Source organism: Carcharhinus amblyrhynchos, chromosome 3, assembly GCF_965287045.1.
Source record: "Carcharhinus amblyrhynchos chromosome 3, sCarAmb.v2.hapA, whole genome shotgun sequence".
NCBI lineage: Eukaryota > Metazoa > Chordata > Chondrichthyes > Carcharhiniformes > Carcharhinidae > Carcharhinus > Carcharhinus amblyrhynchos.
In genome coordinates, this window is record NC_137326.1 from 100,267,364 (window position 1) to 100,282,504 (window position 15,141).

Genomic DNA, 15,141 nt, shown 5'->3' on the forward strand with positions numbered 1-15,141 from the left:
ATTCTCTTTATGTTGTGAAAAGTCCCAGAACTTCAGAGAAAAAATATACACCTCATCCGTTTCTACATCTCTAGTGCCAGGCGACTGATGATTATTAAAGATCATAGTGATTGTTTGTTTTAACTTTACGATGGACATCTTAAAATCTCACATTTATTGTACCTAAAAAAAAAATTGAATGGGTATCCGGCCCGCCTGTAATCTAACCAAGGAGTGGGGGATACAACGGTGACCGGTGGATTTCAGTGCAGACAATGAAGATTTTTTTGCACTGGTGTGGAGTCCAGGATAATGCCTTAAAATCAAACCCAGGATAGCGAGGACACAAGTTAGGGGAAACTTCTTCATGCAACGGCTGGTGGACGTCCCACAAAAATCAACAGCACTGTACCGGCCAAGAGTATTAAGTCAAGGAGCGCGCGTTGTGTGGGGTTAATAAAGCTAGGATACTGAATAGAGTAGCAGACTCTCGGGCCTGTATAGTCTATTCACGTTCCGATGTTTCAGCACCCGGCCAGGTAGTTTGCCAACTAAAACCATACTGTTCTCAAAATGTTCCACTCCCAATACATGCAATACCGCCAGAGACTGCAGAAATGTATCTTGCCGATTTTGCATCAGCATCTAAAGCTTACTAATAAGTGAAACTGACCTGGGTCGCGAGCTACTGTGTCCAGACTGAGTTTTTGTTTTGCAGTAGCAACTATGATCAATTAGCCAGAATTGAGAAGTGGCGATCCCCTTAGCTACAATACCACACTTGTAACATCACGGGGATCCAACCTTTGCTGGATTTCAGGGACATAATAACTGTGCACATATTGTGCATCATTCGTTCATAATTAAGTTTGTTTCTTACTTCAGTTGACAATGACACACACCATTAGGTGCTTAAAGTGCAGGTTTGCATCGCTGGAAGTGTTCCCTGAAGAGAAAGCACTGTTCACGCCCGATCTGAACTATTCCTTCCAATACAAATTGACAGATAAGTGAAATTAGTGGCCATTATCAGGTACTTTGTGCAAAAAAAAGCACACGGTCATTACAGAAATCCGACTGTGGATCATTCGGCAAATTATACAAATTGGCAAAATTATGCATTTAAAATGAGAGATTTTGAGTTTTTAACCACCAAAGCAGAAAGCCGCATCAAAAGCGCAAATATACTTTCCAACATTAACAAGGGGGTGTTTTATCAATCTATATAATGTGAGGCCTATTCGACTGCAAAGCAATTAACAGGCTAATTAAACAATTATATTCTGACGGTTTTATCATTCAGTGTTGCGTCTTTTCGCTTATTTCCTTGACTAGTGAGTTGAAATAATTGTTAATTGAACCAGATTTGTAGGAATCCAACCATTTTCAGCATCTCGTCTGTTACACTAACTTAAGAAGTAGGAGCAAACCATTCGGCCCCTCAAGCCTGCTCTGCCATTTAATAAGTACATGGCTGATCTGATAACCACCTCAAATCTGCATCCTCCTGCCTTACCCCTATAACATATTACACCTTTGCTTAATGAGAATCGATCAACCTCTACCTTAAAAATATTCAAAGATTTTGCTTCCACCACCTTTTCAGGAAAGGAGTTCCAAAGGACATTCTGAGAGAAAACATAATCACCTCATCTCAATTTTAAATGGCTGAACCTTTATTTTTAAACATTGACCCCTGTAGTTCTACATACTCCAGCTAGAGGAAAAAGCCTTTCCACATCCATCCTTAGTATCTTCTATTTTTCAATCAATGTTGTCTCTTAGTCTCCTAAACTCCAGAGATACAAGCCTAGCATGGGCTCCATATCTAAGGAAAGGTGTGCTGGCCTTGGAAAGGGTCCGTGGAGGTTCACAAGAATGATCCCTGGAATGAAGAGCTTGTCATATGAGGAATGGTTGAGGACTCCAGGACTGTCCTCATTGGAGTTTAGAAGGATGAGGGGGGAATCTTATCAAAACTTACAAGTGCTGCGAGGCCTGGATAGAGTGGATGTGGAGAGGATGTTTCCACTCCTAGGAAAAACTAGAACCAGAGGGCACAACCTCAGGCTTTAAAACAGAAATAAGAAGAAATTTCTTCAGCCAGAGAGTGGTGAATCTGTGGAATTCTTTGCCGCAGAAGGCTGTGGAGACCAGGTCATTGAGTGTCTTTAAGACAAAGATAGATCAGTTCTTGATTAATAAGGGGATTCCAGGTATTAGCCTGGTAAACCTTCTCTTAACTGCTTCTAACACATTTACATGCTTTCTCCAGTATGGTGACCAATACTGTACATAATGCTCCAGATGTGGTCTCACTAGAATTGCAGATTTTTTGTGGGACATCAGTTGACCCACACACCATGAGCGAAAATTAAAATCTGCAATGTAATATTCAATTGCAACATTGCCTCTTGAAGGACAACTCAACTGTGTGTCTGTACACAATAACAAACATCTGCTGAAGAATGTTGCACTATTTTGGACCCATCTTACTGGTGATTTTTTTTGACAGTGACATGCTAGAGTGCATCAAGTGCTGCCTTAATTACTCATGAATTTGGTTATTGTTATTATGTGAGTCTGTACAGTAAGTGTTAGCAAGTTGTTTGACCACGAAGGGAACCTCTGTCTTTCTTCTTCCAATGGCATTTTTGGCATCACTGTCCCCTTTGAGCTCCATTGCTAAAGCAGCCACCAGGAAACTCTTCCTTGCCAAATAATCTTATAACACCAGGTTAAAGTCCAACAGGTTTATTTGGTGAGTCACCTGATGAAGGGGCAACACTCCAAAAGCTCATGCTACCAAATAAACCTATTGGACTTTAACCTAGTGTTGTGAGACTCCTTACTGTGCCTATCCTAGTCCAACGCTGGCAAATCTACATCATGGTTGCCAAATATGCTTTGACTTGATGACTGAAACTAAATAGCCCAAAGGCATTCAAACTTTAATGCTGCTTCTACATCAGGGTGTGGTCTGAAAACTCTCTTACGCTCTGGACAAGACACAATAAAACATTTAGATAAAGGCAAAATGCAGTGGATGCTGGAATCTGCTTTATTATTGCTAATGAAACCTTAGATATCTTTCCTTGAAATGAATTTCCAGTGAATATGAACCCTGATTTTCTGTAATGTTTTCACCAGATTTCAGATGATCTCGGTCAGTGAAGGAGGAATATTATGTGAGTTCCATTGCCAATTGCTGTCAGGTATAATAGTGGTCTTTTAATACATCTGCCTGATATGGCTTAGTGCATAACAATGATGAAATAACAACAAGAGTCACAATTTAACATAATTGACACTATTGCAAAACTGAACAGAAGACATGCCAGAATACTTCCAGCATTTAAACATCTCTCTAAAATGGAACAACAAGTTAAAAGATTTGTTGTTACAAAGATTTGCCTTCTAATCAATTGTCCAACAGTGTTCTGGCCGTCTTGCAGTTCTACAAGTACCCATGAGGTTTCTACCAAATTATAAAATCACTTTTTTTGAATATTACTTGCACCTAGTAACCAGAGGAAAACTTACATCTTTAAATATGATTTAACTCCAACCCAAAAAAACAGCTCTTGAGTGCATGGTCTGAATTTGCCAGGAAAATTTGCAACAATAGATTAATTTTAACATCTATTTTGCCACTATGTATAACCCGCTACATATGAAATACCTTTTGATTTTGTTGGACACATAGTGACACAACATAAGCACTAGGTGACACCAGTGTTCCAATCAAATGGGCTCATTCAAGTGAAGTTCATAGCAGCAGTATTTATAATCAGGGCTTTAATTAATGAATAGAAATATTTTTATATACTTCACAATTTATCAGTAACATTTTTTACTTATTTGTGTTAATATTGTTAATTGGATTACTTCAAGAACAAAGTAACTATTGTAAACTTTTAAAAAATAAGGCTATACAAAAACACACCATAAAATATTTTGGTTGATAACCTCAATGATTCAGTTCATAGAACTTACTCCACATTGTAAAATCTGTTCTTTATCTGTTCCTACATGTATACCCTGACTGTAATTGAAATGTTATTCCTCAGAGCATGCTATTAAATCACAGTGCAATGTAACCAAAACAGATTGTTTAAAGATGATTAAATCATTCAGATAGAGGAAGCCGCCTTGTCTAGTCCCATTCACCACCCCACGTAGAACATAAAAAAGTTACATAGGATCATGGTTTGTATTGTTCCTTTTCTTTTCCTGATTACTTGTAGTTTTCTTACTGGAAGTGAATATTTCAAGTTTCATCATTAAATGTAAATTACTGTGAGAACCCACTGGAGGAAAATTAGGGTCAGACTCTGCAGTAAGTAGCAACAGTAAAAAGTCTGACAACAGTCAGACTTTTTACTGTGTTTACCCCAGTCCAACGCCGGCACATCCACATCGTAAGTAGCAACACCCCTTGGCTTCTTGTAGAAGATCCGGGTCCTCAAAATTTTCAGTTCTATGTGTACCCTTTCAGAGTCAAAATGACACAGCACCTCACTGATCCTTGCATTGTATTGTTAGACTGTTGTGACATCCTGCGGGCCCCTTTGAACACTGGTTTCTTGAGCAATGATGGAAGTAGTCTGAGCTTGCTTAACTGCAAGCTGACCTTTCATTACCTCAGTCAGAGCTGCCATTGCAGCAGTGGATAGTTTCTACCTGTGCTGCAATGGAGCTGAGACATTGGCTATCAGATGCTGCATCATGCTTAGGTCCACAAGTGTGTTGATGGAGTTGGCCACCAAATACATGCTGGACAGAATGGTCCTCACAGTCTATGCAAGATTGGTGTCGGACTCCTCCATGCTCCCCAACAATGACAACAGTATTTCTGTCAGACCTGTCAATGCACTAAATATTTCTGTGTGCATGCCCATCAACCTTTTTCAGTAAGTCTTAGAGTTGCCAACCCTCCAGAATTGGCCTTGAGTTTCGAGGAATTGAAGATCAATCACCAGGACACTGCTGTGAGCAACTCTGGAGAAACATCATGGAGGCATTGAAAAAGATTATTTTCTTTTGTCTTTTTTTTGAACATTTCTCTTGACCAGCTGCGAAAATATTGAAAATGGGAAATAAAGGCTGCTGATCTAACAATCAAGCATCATTCAATTGGGTAATGAGTCTTTGTTCTTTCCATTTGGTGTCACAAGGGTCGATGTGTTGGCTGACTAAAGACTGGAGTGTGGGTCAAGTCATTTGATCAAACATTTGATTACAGTTGACAACCCTCCTGCACCATTGTCTGACTGGTTGCAGTTTTTGGGTATCTGAAAGGAGGAAGGCACAATGGTGGAATTTCAGAGAGGAGGTGCGAGATTGGACCGTTTGCACCTTGTAAATCGGAAGGAAGTGTGGGACCAGAGGGTAATGGAATGTAAGAAGGAGGATTAGGTATGAAGATACCATCAGACTGTCACCTGCATTGGTTTCAGCCCTGATGCTGGCCATGGTCTTCATGATGACTGCTCCAATAACAAGCACCATCTCCCCCATTGGGATGAACACATGCAGCTGTACCTGTCCCTCTGCCAGTTAGTTGCTGCTGCCTGTGGCTGTGTGCAAGAGAGAGTGGAGTGTGTCAGTGATTGTGGTGCAATCTCAATGATGTGATTTTTGTCATTAAAATAGCTGGCAATCTGTGCAAGCTATCGGATGTGGCTGTGAGGCTTACATCAATGTTAAATGTGTGAGGGTAAGGTACAGTTATGAATATGAAACATTAGTTGTGGTTGATAGAGATTGTTGTCAAGCGAATGAAGATGAGATGAATAGTGGAAATATGGTTATGGCTAATGGTCCAGGATTTGAGGATGCATTCACTGAACTGCTTGCAGCATTAGATTGAGATTCTTGGGTTTACACCGTTGGCATTGACCACAATGGCTATTCCATATTATTGTCTTTGTATACCTGTCTGATGGACTTGTTCCTATCCATCTCCTGTGCCATAGCCTGCCGTGCTGCATCAAAAAACTTGGAGAACTCTCTGCCATGGCGTGCTATTCTTGTGTCTTTCAAATATCAAAATAACTGTGAGAATAACTTCCAATATCTACTGCAGTCAAAATGCACTCCTTCTTTAAAAGGTGCAGGCTGCTTTTAAATTGCGTTGGCTAACTTGAACTCATGCGCACGTCTCATGATTTTGTGCCTCCTGCTCAGGCATAACTAGGTCAGAATGTCTGGGTGGTGTGTGTTGGTTTAATTATCAGGAAAGCTTTTAGCTTACAGATTATTCTTGTGATTTTTAGGTTTACATGCCTTCAGTAAACACAATATGTTTATCATGGGTGCTGTTTATTGCAAGCACTCACTTAATCTAAAGGCAAGTCTAAAAATACTTGCTTATATGTTGACCTTAACTTCCAGCAATCCCTGTAAGCAAGGCCTAGCAGTCTTAACCAATTTTATGAATACATCATGGGTGCTATATTACAACAAACCCTGTGACATTGTTCAGGTATTCATCAGTGCCAGGCAAAAAACAGGGATAGAATATTATTTGATAGACTGGAAAGAAAAGCAGTGATTTTAACCCTGACCACTGGAGGGAGGATTAGTCACCTTGTTCGTGACACATCCCTGCTGGTTGCAGTTGGATGGAGATATCCACTAGGGGCAGAGGAAAGGCCTCATGAACATGTCTAATGTTGAGGTTATAATCTCAGTACAATTCTAACTTGTAATCACAGATATCCCACCCTGTATCTGACATGCCAGTCAAGCCTAATAGCATTGATCTCTCAGAATCACAAAAGCAGTATTTGAAGGAGTGTGCACCTGCACATAACTGGATCAGAATGTCTGGGTGGTCTGTTGTTTTAATTACCTGGAAAGTTTCTAGCTAGCAAATTATTTCTTCCTGTATTTTTTAGGTTTATACGCCTTTAGTAAGTACAATATGTTTACCTTTTGGTGCTGTTTATTGTCAGTTTTATTGGGGCAGCATAATGGCACAGTTGTTAGCATTGCTGCCTCACAGTTCCAGGGACCTGGGTTCGATTCCCGGCTTGGGTCACCGTCTACGCGGAGTCTGCACGTTCTCCCCATGTCTGCTTGGGTTTCCTTCGGGTGCTCCGGTTTCCTCCCACAGTCCAAAAGATGTTAGGTGTATTGGCCATGCTAAATTCTCCCTCACTGTACCCGAAGAGGTGCCAGAGTGTGGTGACTGGAGGATTTTCACAGTAACTTCATTGCATTGTTGATGTCAGCCTTCTTGTGACACTAAAAAATTGCATGAAGAAACAGCTGGAGAAACCTAGAGCCTTACCAGCCAGTACAATCAGCATCTGTGTTTATTAGAGAACAAACATGGGCACAAAAGCCCAGAAGTCATTCATCTGACTTTATAAATGACTCAACCAATGTCAGAAAGCCAGCTGGGTCAGACTGCCCTGGCAGAACTGTAATCTGCTGCGGAGCCCTAACTCCTGCAGTCTACTGACCACAAGAATCTCCAGCACCTCCTGCTGAACCACAGTAACTTTCCCCCTGCTACACTACAACCATGTGTAAGGTTTCAGACTTTTGAGGTATACAAGTCTTCGAATTAAAATATCTATGTTCTGAATTCTTAATTTCTAACACTTGGGTGCTCAATTATATCGTACCTAACAAGATATAGATAATTACTATTGATGAGTCAAGTTGAATTTATTAAGCAAGATTTTACATATGAAATATTATTTACATATGGTTTCTTTATTGACAAATAAAGGATTGTGTATATACATACAACACTGTCAGACTAAATTACAATGCGATTGCTCTGCTTGACCCCTGGTTCCAACTGTGAGTCCCTCTTCAACCTGTGATACATGTCCTCCTGCCAATTGGCTCAACTTCCCACTGGGAGATCTATAGTGTCCTCACCGATAATTTGGCTTTTGGGAAATGTCCTCCTTAAAGGGCCAGGCTACTACATAATACTTCCAACCATAACGTCAAAAAAGATTTTTCTTTAATACAGGTGTTCTGATCTAAAAATATGGTTAATCAATTACATCAATATGTGGTTTTCTTTAAGGCGAATGTGTCATACTGAATTCAAGCTACATTTTAGCCATTTCTTCAAAGCTGACAATAAGCCTCCAAATTACCCACCACACAATCAGGACAATATACAACTGCTTAAAACCACCTGTGTAGTACCTTTAAAATCATAAAATCCATTAACTCTAACAGCTGCCATCCTGTTCCTAGCCTTAGCTGAAAAGTGTCCCACTGGCAGAAATTCAATCTGAATTGTTTAAAAAAATGGTTAAAATATAATCCATAGATGTTACTTCAGACTAAAAGAGAACCCAAAAAAAAGTAGTATTCTTAAAATCTTACATATGGAGGAACGGCTCAAAAACCCTTCAAGGATGTAAGACAGCAATTCAACAGGCACTATCAGCTAATACTTGGGAGATAGTTTTTTGTAGCTATTTGTGCATGCCAACAATCTTTGTGCATAAGTGTCATTCCCCCACTACTAAGAAAACACACATTAAACCAATTACATGAAGGCCACTGTGGTATTGTAATGATGAAAGAGATAGCCAGAAACTATTTTTGGTGACCAGCGCTAGATTCCAAAATCGAGAAGAAGGCAGGAGTGTGTTCGACTTGCACAAATGTACGGAACTTGCTGCCATTAGCCCCATTGCACCCATGGGAATGGCCAGATGAGGCCTGGCGATGGATACATGTTGATTATGTCAGACCACTTGAAGGATGTACGTTTCTCATTCTAATCAACGTTGATTTGAAATGGCCTGAAGTTGCCATCACGAAGTTAATATCAGCAGAGAAAATAATTGAGGGATTGAATAAGGTCTTCAGCAGATTCGGTTATCCTGAACAACTTGTCAGCAATAATGGACAGTAGTTAATTTCACAAGATCTTTTACACAACTTGAAAGAGAATGGAATTCAACACATCCAATCCGCTCCTTATCATCCTGCCACAAATGGGCTGGCAGAACGTTTTGCACAGACGGTGAAACATCTGTTGAAAGTAACTAGAGAACAATTTTTATATTCTAAATGCTTGAGCCAATTCCTGCTCACGTACTCAGGAATACTGAGTACTCAACAACCCAAGTTTCTCCAGCATTACTAATGGTTAGACGTCAGCCAAGCACAACACTCAATTTGATTAAGTTGCCCAAGACAAGAGAAGCTGTCTACAAAATGCAGCAGGATCAGGTCATGTGTTGGGAAAACAAGACAAAATGTGTTTTTTGCCAGGATCGAGAATTTCTAGCAATGAACTATACCACAAGTGAAAAGCGGATATTGGCTACTATCTTAGCACAGGCCAAACTGGCCTCCTACAATTCACAAATCCGAGGTCATGTAAAATGGAGGAGACGTGCAGATCAACTTTTGGCAACAAGAACCAATCTGCTAGAGACAGAATCAATAAAGTCCAAGTCAAGTTATGCCAAGAGACAACCTGAACCTTCCCAAGAGTCTGACACTAACAGAAGCAATTGGGGAAAGCAGTACCTCAGTTGATAACCCAACACCGAATCAACTGGCACCGAATCAACCGGCACGGTAGCACAGTGGTTAACACTGCTGCTTCACAGCTCCAGGGACCTGGGTTCGATTCCTGGCTCGGATCACTGTCTGTGTGGAGTTTGCACATTCTCCTCATGTCTGCGTGGGTTTCCTCCCACAGTCCAAAGATGTGCAAGTTAGGTTGTTTGGCCATGCTAAAAATTGCCCCTTAGTGTCCTGAGATGCATAGGTTAGAGGGATTAGCGGCTAAAATGTGTAGGGATATGGGAGTAGGGCCTGGGTGGGTTTGTGTTCGGTGCAGACTTGATGGGCACTGTAGGGTTCTGTGATTCTGTGAACCTCAGAATACTACATCAGCTCTGGCTAAGACAACCAAGCCAGAGACACCAGAAATTGCCACAAGCACTAAAGAGCAGATGCCTGAGGTTCACCAACAACCACAAAGAGAATAATGGCCACTGAAAGATCTGACCTACTGACTGTTACGTTCATTGATTGTTAATGTTATACTGTTACTTCTGTCAAGGACTCTTGATTTATGAAAGGAGGGAAATCTTGTGTGTTCATGGTGTTTCTAGTGTTTCCTCATTAGCACCCTAGCTGTGGAAGAGGGGCTCTTTTGGAGACTTATCGCATGACATCATCAGTCTCTCCACCCATTACCCCTCTCTCCGTGAATCCCTCCCCCAGTGACCACATCCCCACTTATCCCGCCCCCACTGGTCCCATGCCTACTGAACCCCTCCCACATTATCCCCACCCCCACATTGCAAACGGGCAGTATAACATTGCAGCCTGTGGTGTTAATGTCTTCTAAATAAAGCTCTTCATTTATTTGAACCTCTGAAGCCTTCAGACATAATTTTAAAACCACTACGTACAAACTGGCAACAGGATAGGTGAACAATATTTGCAGGCAGCAAATTTGGGAACGAAAAATGCAGGTCAGCTTTGGCAGTTGGAAGTTGTCTAAAATGTAATGTCAAAAACAGTCCGTAATAAAAGGGACAGGGTGAGGATTTTATTATTTTCCTCATGTTTTTAGGAAAGATGAATACACCAAAGTCTGATGAATACACTAAAGCCAAGTGCGTAAGCTTTGTGGGTGCGGTATAACTAACAATTGTGTTTCATAATTTGCATGTTTGTACTCTTATTTTCCACTAAGTGTCCTCACATTTAAGGATGTATCAATTAGAACAGAGTGTCCAAGTACAACATACAAGGCACATTGTGACTGGCTTCCATGTGAAGTCAATTTGAAGTTACACAGGGCTGCTGACTGAATGTGGTACTCCACAGATATAGGTCCACCAGCAAGAACAATGGGCCAAGAAATGGTTTATATTGTTTCTCTGTATGTTCACTTCATGGGTAGGATTTTATGGCCTCACTCATCCCAAAATCCCACCCAAGGTCAATGGGCCTTCCTATTGTCCTCCCTTCACCCGTTCTGATTCCTGTGACGGATGGGGCAGTAGAAGTTTGGCTATTGTCTATAAACAAAGCTGCTTTGTAATTTATTTGCAATTTAAATCTGGCCTCAGTAATCAATCTTTGGAAAACCTGGAGAAGTACACATGTAGATGTAAGTGAGACACAATATCCATATCACGCCACAAAGTTCCCTATTATGATACCCCATGTCACCCTATCAGAAAGGTAGATAGGGCAGGCACGGTGGCATGCTGGTTAGCAGTGCTGCTCCACAGCGCCAGGGACCTGAGTTCGTTTCCCAGCTTGGGTCACTGTGTGGAGTTTGCATGTTCTCCCCATGACTGCATAAGAACATACAAACACGTTTCCTCCGGGTGCTCCGATTTCCTCCCACAGTCCGAAAGATGTGCTGGTTAGATTCATTGGCCATGCTAAATTCTCCCTCAGTGTACCCAAACAGGTGCCAGAGTGGGGCACCTTAGGGATTTTCAGATTGCAGTGTTAATGTAAACTGACTTGTGACATTAATAAACAAACTTAAAACTCATTGGATGAATCTTCTCTGCCCAATCTAAGATACTCAAACCATTTAGGGGCGTGACCATGATTTCTGAAGTGGAGAAAATTCCAAAGACATACCTATTCTTCAGATTTTAATAACATAGATTCAGATTTTATTTTTTTCTTTGGGTGCAAGACTATGGGGATGATTTTATCACTGCCTTGTGCCCATTTTCGGGTGAGACACGGTGGTAAAGTTGGGCGTAAGTGCTTAGTGTGATTGACACCGGTTTTTATGACTGGAGCCATTTTTACGCTGGAGTTTCAGCGTGGTCAGCCTCTTGCCAGAAATGAGTGAGAGGCCGGTTAATGCATGTACATTTGTTATAATGTTGTTTTATATCTGCTTAGCAAGTGCGATGTTCAATCATCCAGGCTCGGCTCCCTTTATGACCTCACCAGGAAAGGTTCTTGCTGGCGAGAAATAGACATGCTCCCCGTGAACAGGAAGCAGTCAACTTTGCATTGCTGGTGGAACTGGAAGCCCTTGAGGACTCACGGGGAGGCCGAGGGCAAGGGAATGGGTGCCCCTTGAGCAGTGACAGACTGGCAGTGCCACCCTGGCACCTGGGCAATGCCACTCTGGCATCTGGGCAATCCCCATCGGGCAGTGCTGGGGGGCATGCAAATGGAAGAGAGGCCAGTAGGGGTGGGGCCAGTGGGGGAAGGGTAAGTGGGAATGGGGTCACTGGGGGAGCGATTCACGGACAGAGGGGATAATAGGTGGTGAGGCTAAAGGGGAGGTGGGGACCTACGGCCACTCTGCAGGGGAGAGAGAGAGGGGACCCACTGCCACTCTGCAGAGATTGGTGGGGGGAAGGCGGCGGGTCTGCGATCGGTGGAGGCTGCATCTCAGGCTGCAGGCCTCCGGGATTGCGGGGGGTAGGGGGGTGGAAGCTACTTCAGGCAGCCTTCAATAGCAGGGGCCTGACAACACCAGGTTTCAGTCCAACCGATTTATTTGATAGTAAATTCACTAGCTTTCATCTATCAAATAAAATCACTACCAAATAAATCGGTTGGACTGTAACCTGGTGTTGTCAGACTTTTTACTGTGTTTACCCCAGTCCAACGCCAGCATATCCACATCGTAGCAGGGGCCTGACAGCTCTTTCTTTTCTGTCAGAGCCCTGTTACTGAAATGCACATGTGCAACATCAGAGGCCTGCAGATGCGCATTACCTCTCTCTGCAGAGTTTTGGCCTCGATAAGTCCCGCCTCCACGCTTCCGCAGTGAGCAACAGACTTGCTCAAAATTTTGCAGGCAGAGCACGTGTGATGGGTGGAGGGGCTTAAAACATGTCCAGAGAACAGATCTGAAACTCTCCCAGTTTCAAGTCCGCCCAGCACTTAGAAAAAAAATGATAAATTCACTCCCATGTCAGGCAAAAGAAGATTGAAGTTCCTGAAGTGAATTAATTATTCTGCTGAATAATCAGGAATGCGAATAATTGGAGAAAATTGTTCTTCTCTATGTAAGAGTAAAACATTTTGTGTGTCTCTGAACCATGACAATCTCTCCACAACCTTCTTGATTCATTTGTGAAATAACCAAAATACATCCTACAGTGGATCAGATTATCAAACACAGCCAACAGTGTTCATCAGTTATTTCATTAGTTTGGGTAGATCCTGTGACTTTTGATAAAATGCTGTGACATAAAGCAGACAATTTTTAAATTGTGAATCACATGCTTGCAGTTACTTTAAGATACAAATATACTTGAGGCAAGCAAGATCTTTAGTTTCTCTTTACAGTTGGCATAAAAGGGGAAAGGCAAGCACAGAGAAAACAACTCCACTAAGAACAAAATTACCACATTTAAATTCAGGGCTGGCAGAGGGAAACTTTAATCCAGTGTGAAAAACAACAAAAATAAAGTCTCTGCCATGTTTGAGGGTTAAACAGAGGTCAGGAGTGATATTTCCCCTGCTGAAATCTGTAATTAGCTTTAGCCATGTCAAATTGCCCAAGCGCGTTTCCCATTATTGTTGAGTTTCACTATCTAAAACCGTGCAGGTGGTCAACAAAAAGCACAGAATTTTTCCTACTGGCCAGCTAGGACTACCACTATTTATTGGGAAATTAGTATGTAAGATTATTGGAAACTGATCAGAAAGGATCCCAGCTCCTGGAATCTGAGCTGTTATTATTGTTCTGCTGGAGACGACGATGGTGCAGACTTTACAGGACCAGTGTTCAGAAAAATATACATTCTCTGTACAATCAATTGCTCAGTCTTGTTGACTCCTTTTCAAGGGGCTTCATGTCAGATAATCTGTACAATACAAACTTGAGAGGGAGGCTAATGCATGGCAATGATACCCTGTAATTAACCACAGAGCATGTGGTCATTCTCAGTGGTTACTGCAGCTGTGTCCTCCTTGGAGGAAATTCATGCTAATAATAGAGACCATGAGGGATACTCATACTTGGGTAGACACTCTTTTGAGTGCTTGGATTGGCTAAGATAGGTTTTCAATTGGACCTCTAACAGTCTTCTCTCCTACAGGTCAGTTGGATTACTGAGCTTCAGTTTGATTGCAGAAAGTATGTTGCCATCGATCAGTGCAGAAGGAGACTATTCTGCCCATTGTGTCTGCACTGATTCTGAAAGAGCATCTTACCCAGGCCCAACCAATTGCTGCAGTCTGCAGTGAGGCACCTGAGTCTCGGGTCCCAGAGATTGCTGACCCTGAACGTCTCAAGAACCCAACTGCCATGCTAACAAAGCCGCTGAGTTATTTTTTAAAGTCAATGGAAATAAAAATAATGAGGATAAAATAACTGCCAACAAGCTGTCTGCCACTTTCAACCATTGCACAAAGTTACGATCTGTTCCTATGTGCAATAATATGGGGCAAATTAAAATTAGCAGTAGAGTTATGAAGTGAAGCAATTCCCAATTCCAGTTACCCATTTATTTTCAAAAGTCTCAAATGAGCAAATGAGAAGCATTATGGTAAAGAATCATTGTGGCCCAAGAATCACACCTCTACAGAGTTATTAGATTTAACATGTCCCACTGTTTAATTTATCCACATTTTCTTATTGAAGAATTTCATTACAATAGTAAAGCACAGTTATTTGCATCCTAATTGGGGCCGCACGGTGGCACTGTGATTAGAACTGCTGCCTCACAGCATCAGGGACGCGGGTTTGATTCCCGACTTGGGTCACTGTTTTTATGGATTCTGCACGTTCTCCCCAGGTCTGCACAGGTTTCCTCCGGGTGCTCCGGTTTCCTCCCACAGTCCAAAGGTGTGCGGGTTAGCTGGATTGGCCATGCTAAATTGACCCTTAGTGTCAGGGGAACTAGCTAGGGTAAATGCATGGGGGTTATGGGGATAGGGCCTGGGTGGGATTGTGGTCAGTGCAGACTTGATGGGCTGAGTGGCCTCCTTCTGCACTGTAGGATTCTATGATTCCACTTTCATTTGCTCTGATCACCTGAGGTTTAGTTTAGACAGCAACAACAACTAAAGCTTTTGTATAACACCTCATACAAAATGTCCAAGGTGTTTCATAGAAGCATAATCAGAGGCAGATATTATGGGGGTAATTAAAAGCCTGTTCAACACGATAGCTTTGAAGGATCTCTAGACTTTGAAGGCAGATTCTACTAT